The sequence below is a fragment of the Cupressus sempervirens genome, chromosome 6 (assembly GCF_028749045.1).
Source record: "Cupressus sempervirens isolate cs-2001-9-10 chromosome 6, ASM2874904v1, whole genome shotgun sequence".
Lineage (NCBI taxonomy): Eukaryota > Viridiplantae > Streptophyta > Pinopsida > Cupressales > Cupressaceae > Cupressus > Cupressus sempervirens.
The window spans coordinates 155,605,499-155,621,475 of NC_143123.1; the positions used below are offsets into that span (position 1 = coordinate 155,605,499).

General features: G+C 33.8%; 1 pseudogene across 1 annotated transcript; it reads right to left on the reverse strand.

Annotated features, from left to right (window-relative positions):
• Positions 1–10,931: 10,931 nt before the first annotated feature.
• On the reverse strand, positions 10,932–13,698 carry LOC149551719 (putative disease resistance protein RF45; annotated as a pseudogene). The gene is made up of 2 exons (XR_016352800.1): positions 13,042–13,698; positions 10,932–12,909 (listed from the first exon to the last, which is right to left on the reverse strand). The product of XR_016352800.1 is annotated as a putative disease resistance protein RF45 (transcript).
• Between the last annotated feature and the right edge of the window lie 2,279 nt (positions 13,699–15,977).

Below are 15,977 nucleotides of genomic sequence, written 5' to 3' on the forward strand. Positions count from 1 at the left end.
TAAGAACAAAGTTGGTCGAAAGTTAATTTCATTTTAGGAGTTAATAGAGATCTCTAAAGAGGATGCATGACTAATTTAAAGTGGTAGGGGCCTGAAATACAATCTAATATTGCATGTTTTGGCTCCTTTCTGAGGCATTGGTTCTTAAGACTACTAGTATTGTGAGTACTCTATTTCCACTGTGAATGCTCTACTAAGTTCTTTTTCTAAATCTTCAACTAAAATTTTTATAACATAAGAATTAATAGAAAATCCCCAAATACTAAGTACCTGAGGGGTGCAGGACTATCTTTGATCTGTGACATTATCCCCAAGATTAGCATCATTCTCTATAGGTGCATGAGAGAGTCAAGTCACAGGTAATGCTCTCAAGCCAAGACAAGAGCCATGCATACTGACACCTATGACAGAGGTCACCTTGGACCTTTGAACTAAATGAACAAAGCACTATCTTGATTCAACGATACTATATGCATATCTAGTGGGTTGTTCTTGTCTAGATGAGTCTCAATGATTGTTTGGTCCAGATATAGATAAATCATGTTCATTGTTGTTGCCAGTAAATGATGAGGACATTGAAAAATCTATTGCTATCATAGAATATATGTGAAATAATTATATATGATCTTTGAATAAATTTTTTTTACTAAAGTGACCATATATTCATTGAAGTTGGATAAAGTATAGTAGACGAAGAGCATAAATATTTACTGAATAAATGACAATCATTTACAACGGTTATAGTGGAACCAACAATATTTATCATATGCACAAATTAAAATCATGATCGAACATTGGAAGAGAAATTCACTACTTACTGAGAGATATTACTAGTGATGAGTGAGCAACATTCTTAAACCTGATGCAGGAGCATCCTAGGTGTATGGGCAATCTTGCATCACCCAAAAAAATTTATGTTTATAGTTTTCTAGTTTTCCATTTTTTGTGTTTTTTATAAGGATTTTTCTTGTATAGAATTTGTATCTGAGGGAGCTTACTAATTTTAGTAATCTGGTATTCTATGCTTAGATTGTTCTAATCTCATTTATGGAGGTTCATCTTTGACATATCAGCCTATTAGATGAGTTTTATTGTTATATCATATGTATTGGTGCTGAGAGATATTACTAGTGATGAGTGAGTGACATCCTTAAACCTGATGCAGGAGCATCTAGGGTGTAAGGGCAATCTTGCATCACCCAAAAATATTTATATTTCCAATTTTCCAATTTTTGTGTTTTTAATAAGGGTTATTCTTGTATAGAGTTGCTATTTGAGGGAGCTTGCTAATTTTAGGAAGCTAGTATTATGTCCTCAGATTGTTCTAATCTCATATATGGAGGTTCATCTTTGACATATTAGCCTATTGGATGAGTTTTATTATCATATCATATGTATTGGTGCAGTTGTTATAGATTTTGGGTAGGAATTTTGGCTATCCAAACCTTCACTAATGGATGCTTGGGCAATCAACCACTATAGATCACTAGCCAAGGATTCCAAAATGGGGTTATAATAGCCCATTAGATCACAGTTTGCTAGATATGGTCTCTAGGAGTGGACCGATCCAAAAATATAATTTGTAAATTGTCTTGAGTCCATCATATATAATAAAGTGTAATGGAATAATATAATATGAGGTTGGTCGGCCTTAAGGGTTAGGGCTTAGTGTCTAGAACTTTCCCAAGTGGTTAAAAGAGCCTATATAAGGAAGACCCATAGGTTTTTTAGGGCAGTTCTAGGTTATAGTCCCAACTTTGTCTTCCAAAATGTTGTAAGGAAGGTACCCATGTGGGTTTGCATATTGTAATTCTATAATTCCACATTTGCAACGATAATAAGAAGCCCATATTTTTTCTCTCAATTTGTGTTGTTCTTTGTTTCTATTATTTTTTGTGGTATTAAGGGGAGCACCATCATCAAAACCCAAGTGTAGTTTATTTATAAAGCAAATGTTAAAAATTAGTATCGATTGCATGTGTAAAATTGAAGGCCAATTGAACACAGAAAATCAAGGGCAGAATTAAGTATCTAGTTTTAGTTCATCAACTCCCCAACTTTCTACCAGTTTCAAATGTAGAAAGGCATATTGACACTTAGAAACAATTTTAATTTGTGTGGGCTTTGATGATGCCAACACATTAAAGTGGAGAAAAATGTTGGCATATTTTACCGACTTGCTATTTTACAATCACCAATGAGATTTGGGTGCCCCATGGATTTTTGTATCGCTTAATGCTACGTAGCAAGATGCTTCATGTAAATGATTACCTACTTCAGCTAGGGCCACACAGATGTGAGACCCATGCAAATATTGTTATCATTCAGAAAGGTTTACTTGAGGAAAAAGAAGATTGATATCAAACTCAGAGGGAGATTGAGATTCAGAGGAATTTGGATACTTTGTTAAAGACAAGATTGGATAAGAAGCTCAAAGATTGATATTCAAAGGGAGCTTGAAATTTCATTAGAGGCAACCTTGAAAGAGAGGGAGCAGACAAAGGTCTTACTGATTCAGAGGGAGTAGACCATGTTGGGATGGATTCTCTGGTGATCAATAAATTATAGCAAGCAAGAGGACTGTGATTTATGAATATACCTCGTAATGATGTGATTTTAATGGGCCCACCCCCTATGTACACAAGGAGATGATGACTTCCAAATGATGTCACTTGTATTTGCAGAAGTTATTGTAAGGTGACAATCTTAAAATAACTTGTATTATGAGATCAAAAAAATTGAGTATATGATGAATGTCTTGCATCTCAACATTCTGGAAGGCCATTACTCAAAGAGTATTTGGTGAATATCATTGATATTTTGGGAGGCCAATACTCTTGATATCAGATTTGATATCAAACCTTATTTTGAGTATTTGGTGAATATCACTGATATTCTAGGAGACCAATACTCTTGATATCAAATGTGATATCAAACCTTATTTTGAGTACTTAGTGAATATCATTGATATTTTGGGAGACCAATACTATTGATATCGAATGTGATATCAAAACCTTTTGAGCACTTGGTGAATATCATGTGTTGATAATCTGGAAGACCAATACTCATGATATCGAATACGATATCAAATGGTGGAAATCTTCTGAGATATCAAATGAGATATCCTTGAAATTGGTATTTGTAATATTACGTTGAAGTAATATTTATTCTTATGTGGCTATTCTTCTAAGCTAAGAGGAAGTGTTGATATTTGATAGTTTCAATTAGATAAACCTATAATATAAGGTTATTGTTATATGAGAAATATTTTATACATATATATATATATATATATATATATATATATATATGATTAAATTTGTTGTATTAATTATCTTATTGATGAATAGACATGTACTGTGAAGGGACACGTCTATTCATGGCCTCTTCATGGAAGTGCAATTACATTTGCAATGATCCTGAAAAACTAACATATCACATTATGAGAAAAATAATGCTTGGCTCATATACAATGTCCACCTAACACCTGTCCATAACACATCAAAGATAGAGAAGGAATGTTGATGCATTACACACTAAACCATGGGTCCTCTTCCTTCCCCTCTCTTCTGCACCAATGGACATGGAAAGAGGAGTCAATGAATGCCACTAGCAACAAGTCTGTCGAACCAAAAAGAAGTAGCTTCTAACATTTAATCCTCCTAATGACCTTTGTGATATTTTCACTTAGATTAATCACAATTTCAAATAACATTCTGCATAGATCAAACTAATTCTCTATTACTCTCATACAACCATTCTAATAAATAAATACTATGCTTACCTATCAAAATTTAAAAACCTATCAAAAAAAAAAAATACTATGCTTATGGTTATGTGAATGCTAAGGTAACCACAAATCAAGCCATTATTAAATCAAAGTATGGATATGCTTTGGCAATCTTTTACCTTTGCAAATAAGGGAAACGTGGGCTAATACAAAAGATGTAATAGCAGCTATAGATATCTACCATAATATATAGTCTAAAGGAAAACTGACAAGTGTTTCCCTACCATATACAAGATAGAATTTGGAAACTTCACCTTCGCAAATCAAGTCAACATTGACTAGCCATTCTGGCAGCTCAAACATTGATCATTATCATTTCCTCTCATATCAAGTCCTCTTAGCTATCTCTTTCTTGAGGTCAATTTGATCTTTGTGGACCAGTGACCTTGTAATAGATCTTTAGACATGCTTCTTGCACATTATTAGGAGACACTGGCATTGGAGCACTCTTTTCTAATTTATGCTTTGCCAACAACTTACATCACCTAGTTGTGAGCAACCTTGTAAACATATCGACCTCTTGGTGGTCTTTGGGATCATCTATCATTGATCATCTAATTTCTTATTTCAAATTGTGAGCTACAATTCAATTTGGAGATTGGAAGCTTAAACCTAGAATATCCTCCTGGTCTTTTTATTTTGGTAGTTTTTCTTAATAGAGACCATATTAGCAAAGCAAGAGGTGAGTCAATAATTTATTTATTCACATGTGAAAACCATGATCACTTTGAAAGTGCACAACAATCTACTCATATTAGAGATGTGGTGATCCTCATTATTACCTATTAGCATGTCTATAGAGATTCTATTTCCATTCAACCATATATACCTTGGTTTCAGGTTCTGGCTACTTAAGCCATATGTATTTGATTGTGTCGGGAGTTGTGTTCTACCATAATTATACATATAAATTGACTATCTAGTCTCTGTTAATAACAAGAAAGTATTTACCAATTACTTCCATAATAAATTGATTATAGGGTTGTAATCTCAAGCAAACCCAATCCCCTACCTCAAGTGTTGGCTTAGTCCTATTTTTGTCAACATAAATCTTTTTTTGGTTCTATGCATGATGGAGATTATCCTTGAGAACTCTCATAATGTCCATGTTTTATTGTGCAAAATCTCTTGCTCCTGGTACCTTACCTTTGGGAAAAATCAAACTCCCAAAATAAGTAGCTTCATAAATGTTAATGCCTTAAGTGGGACCATTCCAATGGATAGATGATCTATAGTACTGTAACAATACTCACAAAGATGCAGCCATTTTACCTATGCATTTTTTTCTTGTAACATAATTCCTCAAATATCCTTCTATCCATTTGTATACTTGTATCCCTAGTAGAGTGGTGTAGATGTTTTATAACTTATAAAGAACTAGTTTGGCCGTGTATGTGGAGAATTGAATTGGAGATGGCTATCTACAATCTAATGAGTGTTATATGACAATGGTTGTTTCTCTTATTGGGTAATAGGTCTAGTGACTATATTAATAATGTGAACCTTAGTGCATTCAAGGTAGAGTATAAAGATGTTAATAAGTTCAATGTTATGATTGAAGTTTCCCAATTATGATTTCATAACTACTATCAAATGTGTTTGATTCCAAAGGAAACTTTAACAAAGCTGCAACAATGTGAAATTTTTCTATATACATCATTTAAGGGACCCATTGAGGAGAACTGTGTGTGACTTTGGGCCATTTGGAAGAGGGTATGTAGCTAGACCAAGGGAAAATGATACTCTTGTGTCGTAAAATCCATAAGGGAGAGTCTAGGGGGTGAAACAACTACAATGTTTGGTGTTGTACCCAACTTATTTAACCTTCTTTCCTTAGTAGGCTTTAAATGAGGGTAGAATAAGTATTGATAGATTAACTTGTATTTGACTCATGGCATCTTTGTGCTCAAGTCTAAAACATTTAAGAAAGCCTTCTAAATTTTATTTAATTCATAAAGTATTTGTGATGAACAAACTAAAGTGAGTAAATATTTTTAAGTCAGTATTCGCTTAGGAGTGTATGTTGAATTCAAGCCATTTTGTGTGTAGTCTACATGGTCATGATATGTTTGTGAAATATAGCCCCAAACCATTAAGAATATGGTGATTATTCATGTATTGGATCACCTTTAGTGCTAATTTAATAGCTGGATTAAGAGTATACGTTTACAAATAGAAAATTATCTTCTTCCAAAAAACAAATGTTTGACCAATCAATGCACCTTTACTCTACAAACAATTCAGTCAGGCTACACAACTAAAAAATGCTTAAATTACTCAATCTTCCTATTACACTTATTAATGGGTCAAAGGGGGTCATAGGGAACCCCATGACCCCTTCCTGGCCATTCAAACACATGATGTATGTCCCTAGGGGAGCTAGGACCCCTAGGGACATACACAATGTGTTGTAATGGGTAAGAAGGGGTCATTGGGAATGCCATGACACATTTCAACCTATTACATGACAAAATATGTTCATAGGGTTTCTAGGACCCCTAGGGATATACATGTTTTGTTCTAATGGGTCGAATGAGGTTAAAGGATATCCTATGACCCCTTTCAACCCATTACATGAAAAAATATGTTCTTGTGGGTCCTAAGACCCCTAGGGACAAACATGTTGTGTTGAAATGGGTTAAAAGGGGTCGTAGGATAACCTATGTTCCATTTCAATCAAATGCATGACAACTAATGTTCCTAAGGGCCTTAGGGCCCCTAGGGACATACATTTTGTGTTCCAGTGGACGGAAAGGGGTCATAGGACCCCTAGGGACATACCTCTTATATTCCAATGGGTAGAAAGGGGTTAGAGGGTATTATATGATCCTTTTTGACACATTACATGAGAATATATGTTCCTAGGGGTCCTAAGACCCTTATCATCATGTGTGTTGTGCTCCAATGGGTTGAATTTCAACCCATTACATGATAATATGTTCTTAATGGTCCTAAGACCCTAGGGCCATGCATGTGTTCCAATGGGTCAAAAGGGGTCATTAGATACCTTATGACCCCTTTCAGCCCATTACAAGACAACATATGTTCCTAGGGGTCATAGGACCCCTAGGAATGTATGTTGTAATGTAATGCGCTGAAAGGGTCATAAGATACTCTATAACCCCTTTCAACCCATTGGAACACGATATATGTGTCTATAAGGGCCCTAGGACCCCTAAGAACATATGTTATCATGTAATAGGTCAAAAGAGGTCATAGGATACTCTATAACCCCTTCCTACCCATTGAAACACAATATGTATGTCCTTAGGCATCCTTTGACCCTTAGGAAGATATGTTGTCATATTATGGGTCAAAAGGGATCATAGGGTATCCCATGACCCATTTGGACTCATTAGAACACATGTATGGCCCTAGAGGGACCCCTAGGAACATACATCATCATATAGTTTATTAACTTAGGTTACTAATAGATATAGTATATAATACTAATATATATGACATATAATTATATAATAATATATAATAAGTAATAACTATATATAAAATTATTATATAATAAATAATAATAATATATGTAATAAGTAATAACTATATATAAAATAATCATACTATAAATAATAATAATAATTTAATACTATATAATACTTTTTAGTAACTATATATAATAATTGGTCCCCCCCCCCAATTACGCTATAACTATATTATACTAGGAGTTGATCTAACTTAAAAATTGGTGTCCCCTTTGAGTTTGGTAAATAAAAATCAATATTCATCTTAAAAATTGGTCCCCACTCGCTTTACATTTGAATTTGGTGCCATGATTTGAGAACATAAATCGGGTACCCATTATGAAATCAGGTACCCATTTTCAAATCGGATACTCATTCTCAAATCGGGTGCCCAATTAGGTAAGGCACTACATTTTTGGTTTGGTATCAGGATGGGTGGGAAAACAATCAAAGCACATTTTGAAATGCTTTTAGACATTTCAAAACTACATATTTTTCACATTGTCACTCTTTGGCACACCATGATCCTACACATACCCTTACATGATTTTTTATTTTTTTATTTTTGTACCTCTACATATGTTTAAAAATCCTACAATAAAACAATATGAGTAATACATCTTTTTTTTTTTTTGCAGACCTGTACATACCTCTATAAATTGCAGAGGAAGGTTGTGATTTTAACTGTGCATTTGAGATATCACCAAATGAGCATAAAATCACATCTTACAAACCATGAATTAGCCTTGTACAAGTTGTAAAATACAATGTGCAATTCTCTTAGCAATGAATTATTTACAAAAATATCCATTATAACTCTATAGAAAAAAAATGAAAATGCATTTTTTTTGGGGTGCACTTGTCACTATTAAATGAAGAGGAAGGTTATGAACTTTAATCATTCCTTTGAGAATTTAAATTTTTCTTGATATGCAGTGAATTATAAAATTTTAATTCATCAAAGAAGAAATATAAGAACTCTATATTACCATTTAAAGTAAAATAATTTTGAAACCAAGATGTAGAGATATAAGGATATAAAAAGAGAGGGAGAAGGGAGATAAAATTAGAGGGATAAACAAACATAAATAACTACAGAGAGAGAGAGAGAGAGAGAGAGAGAGAGAGAGAGAGAGAGAGAGTTACCTCCATATCTCTATTATTAACATGAAACAGAAAACATGAATTAATATAAATCTATAAATCATATCAATGCTATACATTGATTGATTTTCTAAATTGCACCAATAGAAAATCAATGCTATTTTTTCTTAAAATTGGAAAATACACAACATACATGGTACACAAAACAAATACTTGGGACAGAAAGCCCATGCCCCATGCCTCACACAAGCCAAAGTGCATGGAAAGAAAGTTAGTGTATAGGGAGGGAGTGGATTCTTTTTAAGATTTTTCCATGAGTATCCTCTATAAGTAGCCATAATGTAACTATCAATCTTGTTAGGGCTTATGGTTATTGGGTTTAGAGATAGTTAGAGAAAAATGAGGAGAGAGAGGGATCAAGACCTTCATCTTCATGTCAAAAAGATACATATACCCCAGAAATTTTGTCTCATTTTTTTATAGGATCACAATAAGACTTCAATGTTGATATTGGTGCGTAGTAGTGAAAATGGGGAGATAATTTGAGAAACTTAGTTTGAGAGAATTATCTTTGTTGGTTTATTTCCATCCACAAAAGGGAAAATTGTATAGTAGATTTTTTGCTAACACATCATGTTTAAGATCATATGCTAGAAGACCCAATATCATAAGAATCGAGCACTAAATCAATTTGAACACAAATACTTACAACATTGTGAACTCAAATATGTCATTTGCATTGAAAAAAGAATGCCATACCTTATATGCAACATCTCCATTACGAAATCTCATTTTACATCATTGAAAAATCAATGCCATCTCACCACCATAGGCAGATATTGAAACTATATTTTAACTCTTGACATAGAATACATGTAACAAGTGTATGTCTCTCACTCAATCAATGTTCACCTCTCCTCCATATCTTCTTACTCCTCTATATGCGTTTGTTCTTATGTCTTTCATCTTTCCCCTTCCTTCCACCTCTAGGTTTCTTCCTCCCTTAGTTTACTCTATCTCCCCCCCCCCCCCCCCCCCACCTCTCTCTTTGCGAATATTATCAAGTAGAACTGATAGAAAAAGAAAATTATTGTCAGATTTTTGCAACCACCTCTGATTTGACTTTTTTAGGCTCATAAAAGATAGCAAAAAGTATGTTTGAAAAATGTTTCTACAACTTGGATGATATGCACAAACTCAATGGTAGCCATGGGGCATGGGCGACATCCATCCATAATGAAATTCGTGGCTAGATAGCCACTGCCCATATACATGACCATCCCCTATAACGTAGCATAACATTCTTTTTTGGCAGGGTTACTTTTTAATAGAATGTACCAAAAAGATAAATTTCATATTATTTTCTATTATAAACTATTGTATTCATAAATAATTCATTTTAAAATTTTCATAACAAACTATTGTCTTTGCAAAATTTTCAAAAGAAGTCAATGGTGCATTCTATTAGGTAGATTAAGTGTATCTTTTTTAATCCTACCCTCTTACTTTGTGCATCAAGATAGATGACTCACCCAAAATTACCACTACTGTAAATTTTGTTTCACTTTGGATAAAGAAGGAATCGTTTACATTTCCTAACTTTTTTGTGATTGGTGACAAGCGACCAAATTTTATTTCCATAGTTTTTCCCCTAAGGAGCACCCTACTTAGTTGTATTAGGGTAGGAGAATGGGAGCATTGAAACAAGATCCAATACCAACTTTGTTGAATGACAAGAATATTAATAGATTCTACAGTTGCAGCCAGTATCATATGCACAAGCCTTGTAATAACATATAGACTTAAAAACGAGGTGCCAACAAAAGAAGAGTTATGGCATTCTTAAGAAATACTAAAATAGTTTTAAAAAGTATAGTGAAAGTTTGACAATTTCTAGTTTTTTAATTTAGAAATCAAAACAAAAAAAATTAGTTTCTAGAGCAGAGTGAAAATTTGGCAAGTTCTAAATAGAAATAAATGAGTTGACCAATGAAAAAAATAAATAATATTCAACATTTCATAAACTTATCCTATTTAGATTTTTTAAATATACTTATCATATTACATTTTCACATTATTTTATATTCTATTTATAAATTAAAATATATTTACAAAATTAAATAAATTTCACAAAAGTGGTATCTTAATAAACTCTTAAACCTGTTCTATGATTTTATTACAACATTGGGATTTGCGATTTGATTTTGTTCCAATAGTCTCCCCCTTCCCTTACGCTCTTTGACAATCCATCCCAGTAAGTGAAGTCCAACTCCTCTAACATTTTCAACCGTTCCAATCCCTCCACTTTCTTCAATTTCGGACAGTGCGAAATCTGAAATCTCTGGAGGGATGCCATGGCTCCCTCCTCCACTTCAGGGAACTCCTCTAGTGAATCAAAACTTCTCATCTCCAAAATGCGGAGCACTGGAAACCCTCCCGACTTTCCAAACTCCTTTGGCATTCTTTGCATCTCACTCTGCCATAAAAAGGTGGAATTCGAAATTAAAACCAGGTTTTGAATTTTATGACAGTTTTTTTAATAATATTGTGGGGTCCACAGTATATTCATCTTCCAAACGGACCATTGGCTTTCCAAACCACAAAACCAGGTTTTCGAAAACCTGGTTATAAGATAACCTGATTATGGCACAAATTTATCTTCCCCAACCAAACGGGGCCTAAATACAATTCCCTGAGATTTCTAAATTCACATATCCAACCTGGAACTACAAACCCGTACAAGTCAAGATATTCCAAATGTTTCATTGTTCTCAGTCTCTCTGGGAAGCGCCCAAGCTTTGTCACAAAATTGTTTAACTCCAGATGACGCATATTCACTAGTTGCGCGAGTATCTCATGCTCAAGACAGAACCTCACTTCCTGAAGCTGAGTCATTTTCACCAAATCGTCTAACCTCATGAATCCGTCCTCTTCTATGGATAGCTCGAACGGCTCCAGTGTTCGCAGTGTTCTCAAGTAGCGCAGCTTCGATATTCCCTTTGGCATGCGCGTAACAAAACCGCATTCTAAATGCTGGAGACACTCAAGCTCACTTATCCATTCTGGGAACTCATGTGTTCTGCCAGGGAGAGCAAGAAAGAAGAGGCTTTTCAGATGCCTGACACACTCTGGTACAACCTCAATATCTGTCCACCTTAGATTCAAAACTTTCAGAAGAATCATCTTTCCGAGAGATGCTGGCAATGTAGAAATTCTCGTGTCGCTCAAATCAAGAATGCGCAGTCCTCTCATGGCGGCGAACAAGTTTTCTGGAATGCTTGTAATCCCCCGAGTCTGAGACAGAGAGAGTGTACGGAGATACATGGGGCGGATTTCTGACATGGCCGAATCATCCAGATCTTTCTTGGCCAGTAAAATCCGATGCCAGCCAGTGGCACCACTTGTATGTGAAGACACTTCTTCAACAGAAAAAACACATTTATCCTCTTTTGATATTTGTATGGCTAAGTCATGCAACAGATCATGAGTTCTACAATACTTGTGTAAAACTCCTCTACGATTAGACTCATAGAGCTGAAGCAAACACAGCCGGGCGAGTTGATCTAACCAATCGCAAGCCACATCCCACTGGTCCTCCCCTGCTGGGATGAATCCTTCCCCTATCCACAGATTTATCAAATACTCTGCCTCTATCTCCTCATCTTCGGAAAAGAAGGAGAGATACGCAAAACAAGGTTTAAGGTGTGCAGGCAAGGAGTCATAACTCAGTTTCAATATCTTCATGACAGCAAGGTGATCCGGGTCACCAATGGGAGTCAGTACTTTTTCCAATTGGCGGCGCTTCAACTCCCATTTGCTGAGAAGAGTGGACTTGGCCAGAGATGCTGCAATTGTTTTGATAGCAAGAGGTAAATTCCCACATTGCTTTACAATCTTTCGACCCTCCTCTTCCAGGTGCGGTGACGCTGTGTTTCCACAATATTTGGAAATGCATAGACACAAAACAGCCTCCAACTGTCTTCCTCTAACAAATTTTTCATCTCATAAATTTGAGCGCCTGAATTAAGAGCAACCCGCCTATCTCCTGTGGTAATCACGATTTTGCAATCATCCAGCACGATCAGGCACCTTTTTACTTCGAGGCGCTCTTGAATCATTTCAGCGGCTCTCTCTTCACTCACTTTCTCAGTATTTAAACCTATGTGGGAGGCTATATCATGTTGCAAATTCTTGAGAGAATGAGATTGAGAAATAGAGAGCCAAATAGAATGATCATACTCTGTTTTTACGCCTTTGTAGACATTTTGAAGAAGAAATGTTTTTCCCGAGCCGCCCATACCAACGACGGCTATGACAGCAGGAACTTGTGGATCTTGTAGTAACCCTTTTATGTCTTCAACTTTGGAATCTAAGCCAACTGGATGTGAATCTCTGGGTAGAAGACTTGATTTCTTCACCTCTACTGATTTACTTGTCGACGCTGCAGTATGAAGACCAACTTTCCCATGTGTTGGGACATTTAGCTTCCCAGCCTCTTGTTGCACAGCCAAGGTAATCTTTGTACACAACCTCTCCATGTTACTGGCAGTTTTATTACAGTGAGAATTCAAATCAATATAAGGAGGGTAAAGAGGGAAAAACTGAAACATTAAATGAAAAAGAGACTGAAAGCAAACAATCTAAACAAAGTAGGAAAAAAGGCCCAATCCTTACTCAATAGATGTGGTGAACTCGTAACCAGAGATGAGTGAAGAAGAGTGGAGTGCTGATTTCCACTGGTCAATCTTCTCCTTGCCGACTCTCCCCTTCTCTTCATGTCTGGCGAATGCAGCTGAATAAACTCCCTTTGCAGGGAAGCGAACGTCAGAAGGCTTGACATCGCAGAATATGGGAATAAACAGAGCCTTGGTTTCCAAAATGAGAAGAAACTCATCTAGGCACCAAGAAGACTCCGCATATCGCGGTGAGAAGATGGCGATCTGCACTCTGGAAGAACATATCGCATTTCGTATTGCAGAGTCGATTGAATCCCCCAATTGCAATTCCATATCATCAAGAAATGCCCAACATCCCTTTTCCTCTAACAAATCGTAAAGTGCAAAAGCCAGAGTGTCTTTGACGTCAGGGCCTCTGTGGTTGATGAATGCATCAAATACTTTTCTAGATACTGCGGGGGCTTTTCTCTGAAAATCAGAGAAAGAACGTTTGTCGGATAAAGAGGAAGACGCCATGAATGGATCTACAGATCAAAGTAAGATAGAAAGTATAGCTCAAACTGATCTGGATTTTGACGGAAGTGGGTAGAAAAAACATGAAAGCTTTAAAACTGATCTGAGTGTGTAAAGACTAGTGTGTTGGGGGAGGTGTGGAAGAAGATGTAAATTTCTCTGCAGTTCTTGACTTTTATTCAGAGCTCACATGGCAACTGACAACTTTCATTTTCAACTCATAGCCAAAACTCGAGTAACGCAACAAATTCATTTGCGTAAATTTTAAGCAAGGCTTTATTTTGTGTACGTGTTCTCATTTCATTTGATATGAATGAACTGATTATTTGAGAGGCTTGGGCTTTTAAGTTTTGTGAACTATTATTAATTCTGCAGGTAACTTATGCTTTAGCTTTGTCCATTGTATTAATAGCTGCATCAATCAGATTTTAGATTTCATTCATATAGTAATGTTTGCAAAAGGTTTTGTAATTTGCATGATTTTTTCGAATTGAAAAATACAATTTTTTGAAAACCTTATTGGCTCACGAAGAAAAAGGCAATGAAAAAATTTAATTTTCTTCAAAAAAAATACAACTATTTTTTCCAACACCTCTATTAATGCAAACATTAATTGCAACTTTATCTTTTCTTTTCTTGTGACAAATGGATAAATTTTATTAAAAAATAATCATTTTCCTAACACCTCATACCTCATGAATGCATTAATTTCAATTTTACCTTTTCCACATTTGTGAATAATAGACAAACTTTTTTTTAAAAAGACAATCACTTTTAATTGATGTTTATTTTTGTAATTTGTAAAATGCTATTAAATATAGATATATTAATCAAGTATAGGTATTTTAATCAAATATAGACATTTTAACTCTTTTAAATTGTCAATTTCCAAAAATTATTTTTTATATAACTTAAATTCATATTTATTTTTATTTTAATTTATATATAAGTTTAAATTAGAATTTAGTTTCTTTTATTTTGACATATCTAAACCAATGCTTTTAATAGATTTATTGTTTATTTTATTTTTTTATATATAATTTTTATTATATTGATATTTTTAATTTATACTTTAAAATACATAATACAAATTTTGCATCAATTTTCATAAAGTTTAAATTGTTTAGCTTTGTATATTATCAACTTTATTTATGATAAGTGTGTTTAGTTTTTTTACAGCATAAATGTTATTTTAAAATTTATTTATGTTTATTTATTTTTATGCATTAGATTTAAGCTTAAGAATATTGTCCACCTTCTTCAATTAGATGAATTTATCGCTTAAACAAGATATATAAAACAATTTCATCATTAAAATTAATCAATTTAAATCTTTTTTTAAAAAATTATATAATTTTATCTATATCTTATATATAATTAGTTCATAAATATCTTTGGTCTCATAAATGTTCTTTACGATGTCATCTAATTTTAATTTACCATGATACTATAATAATTATTTATATATTCTTTTACTATTTTAATTAATATATATCATTGCAGTTATATAATTTAATAATATACTGACTATACTCTGTAATTTAATTTAGCTTACCACTATAATATTCTATTTGTCATTACTATTTATTTGTTATTTTATTAAACTAAATACATTATATTTTAACCAAAACCTACTTCAATCAACCATAAAATCATGAAGGCAGGAACTTTGGCGCTTGCGCCCCTTGTTATTATTTCATTTTTTTAAATTATCAAAAAGCATCTTAAGTTTTAATTTCATGTTAAACTTCCAAAACTTTATTATTGAGAAGGTATCTTAGATTTTAATTTCATTTTCTTTTGAATCATCATTTCCAAACTTTATCATAGAAAGGTATTTTAGATTTTCATTTCATTTCAGACTTTGTTTTCTTGTGAGTTATCACTTCTAACTTTATTATGGAAAGGCATCTTAGATTATTTCAAACTTTATTTTCTTGTGACCTATCACTTCCAAACTTTATTATGGGAAAGGCATCTTAGATTTTAATTTCATTTCAAATTTGGGTTTTTTTGTGAGCTATCACTTCAAAACTTTATTATGGGGAAGACGTCTTAGATTATCATTTCATTTCAAACTTTGTTTCTTCGTGTGCTATCACTTCAAGACTTTAGTTCGAGGAAGACATCTTTGATTTTCATTTCATTTCAAACTTTGTTATCTTGGGAGTATCACTTCCAAAAAAAAATCTGGGGAAGGCATCTTTTTTTTATCTAAGATGGACCACCTACTTATCTATATTGCTTTATCTATTACTTTAGACAATCATTTATATTTTTTATTACAATCAGGAGAGAGAAGTCAATAAGTGTAAAGGGTCTTAAATAAACAACATTAGTGGAGTTAGTAGGGTAAGCACATGGTCCCCATTACATATCTACTTAGATTTAAAAAATAAAATAAAATAAATTAGAAATTGA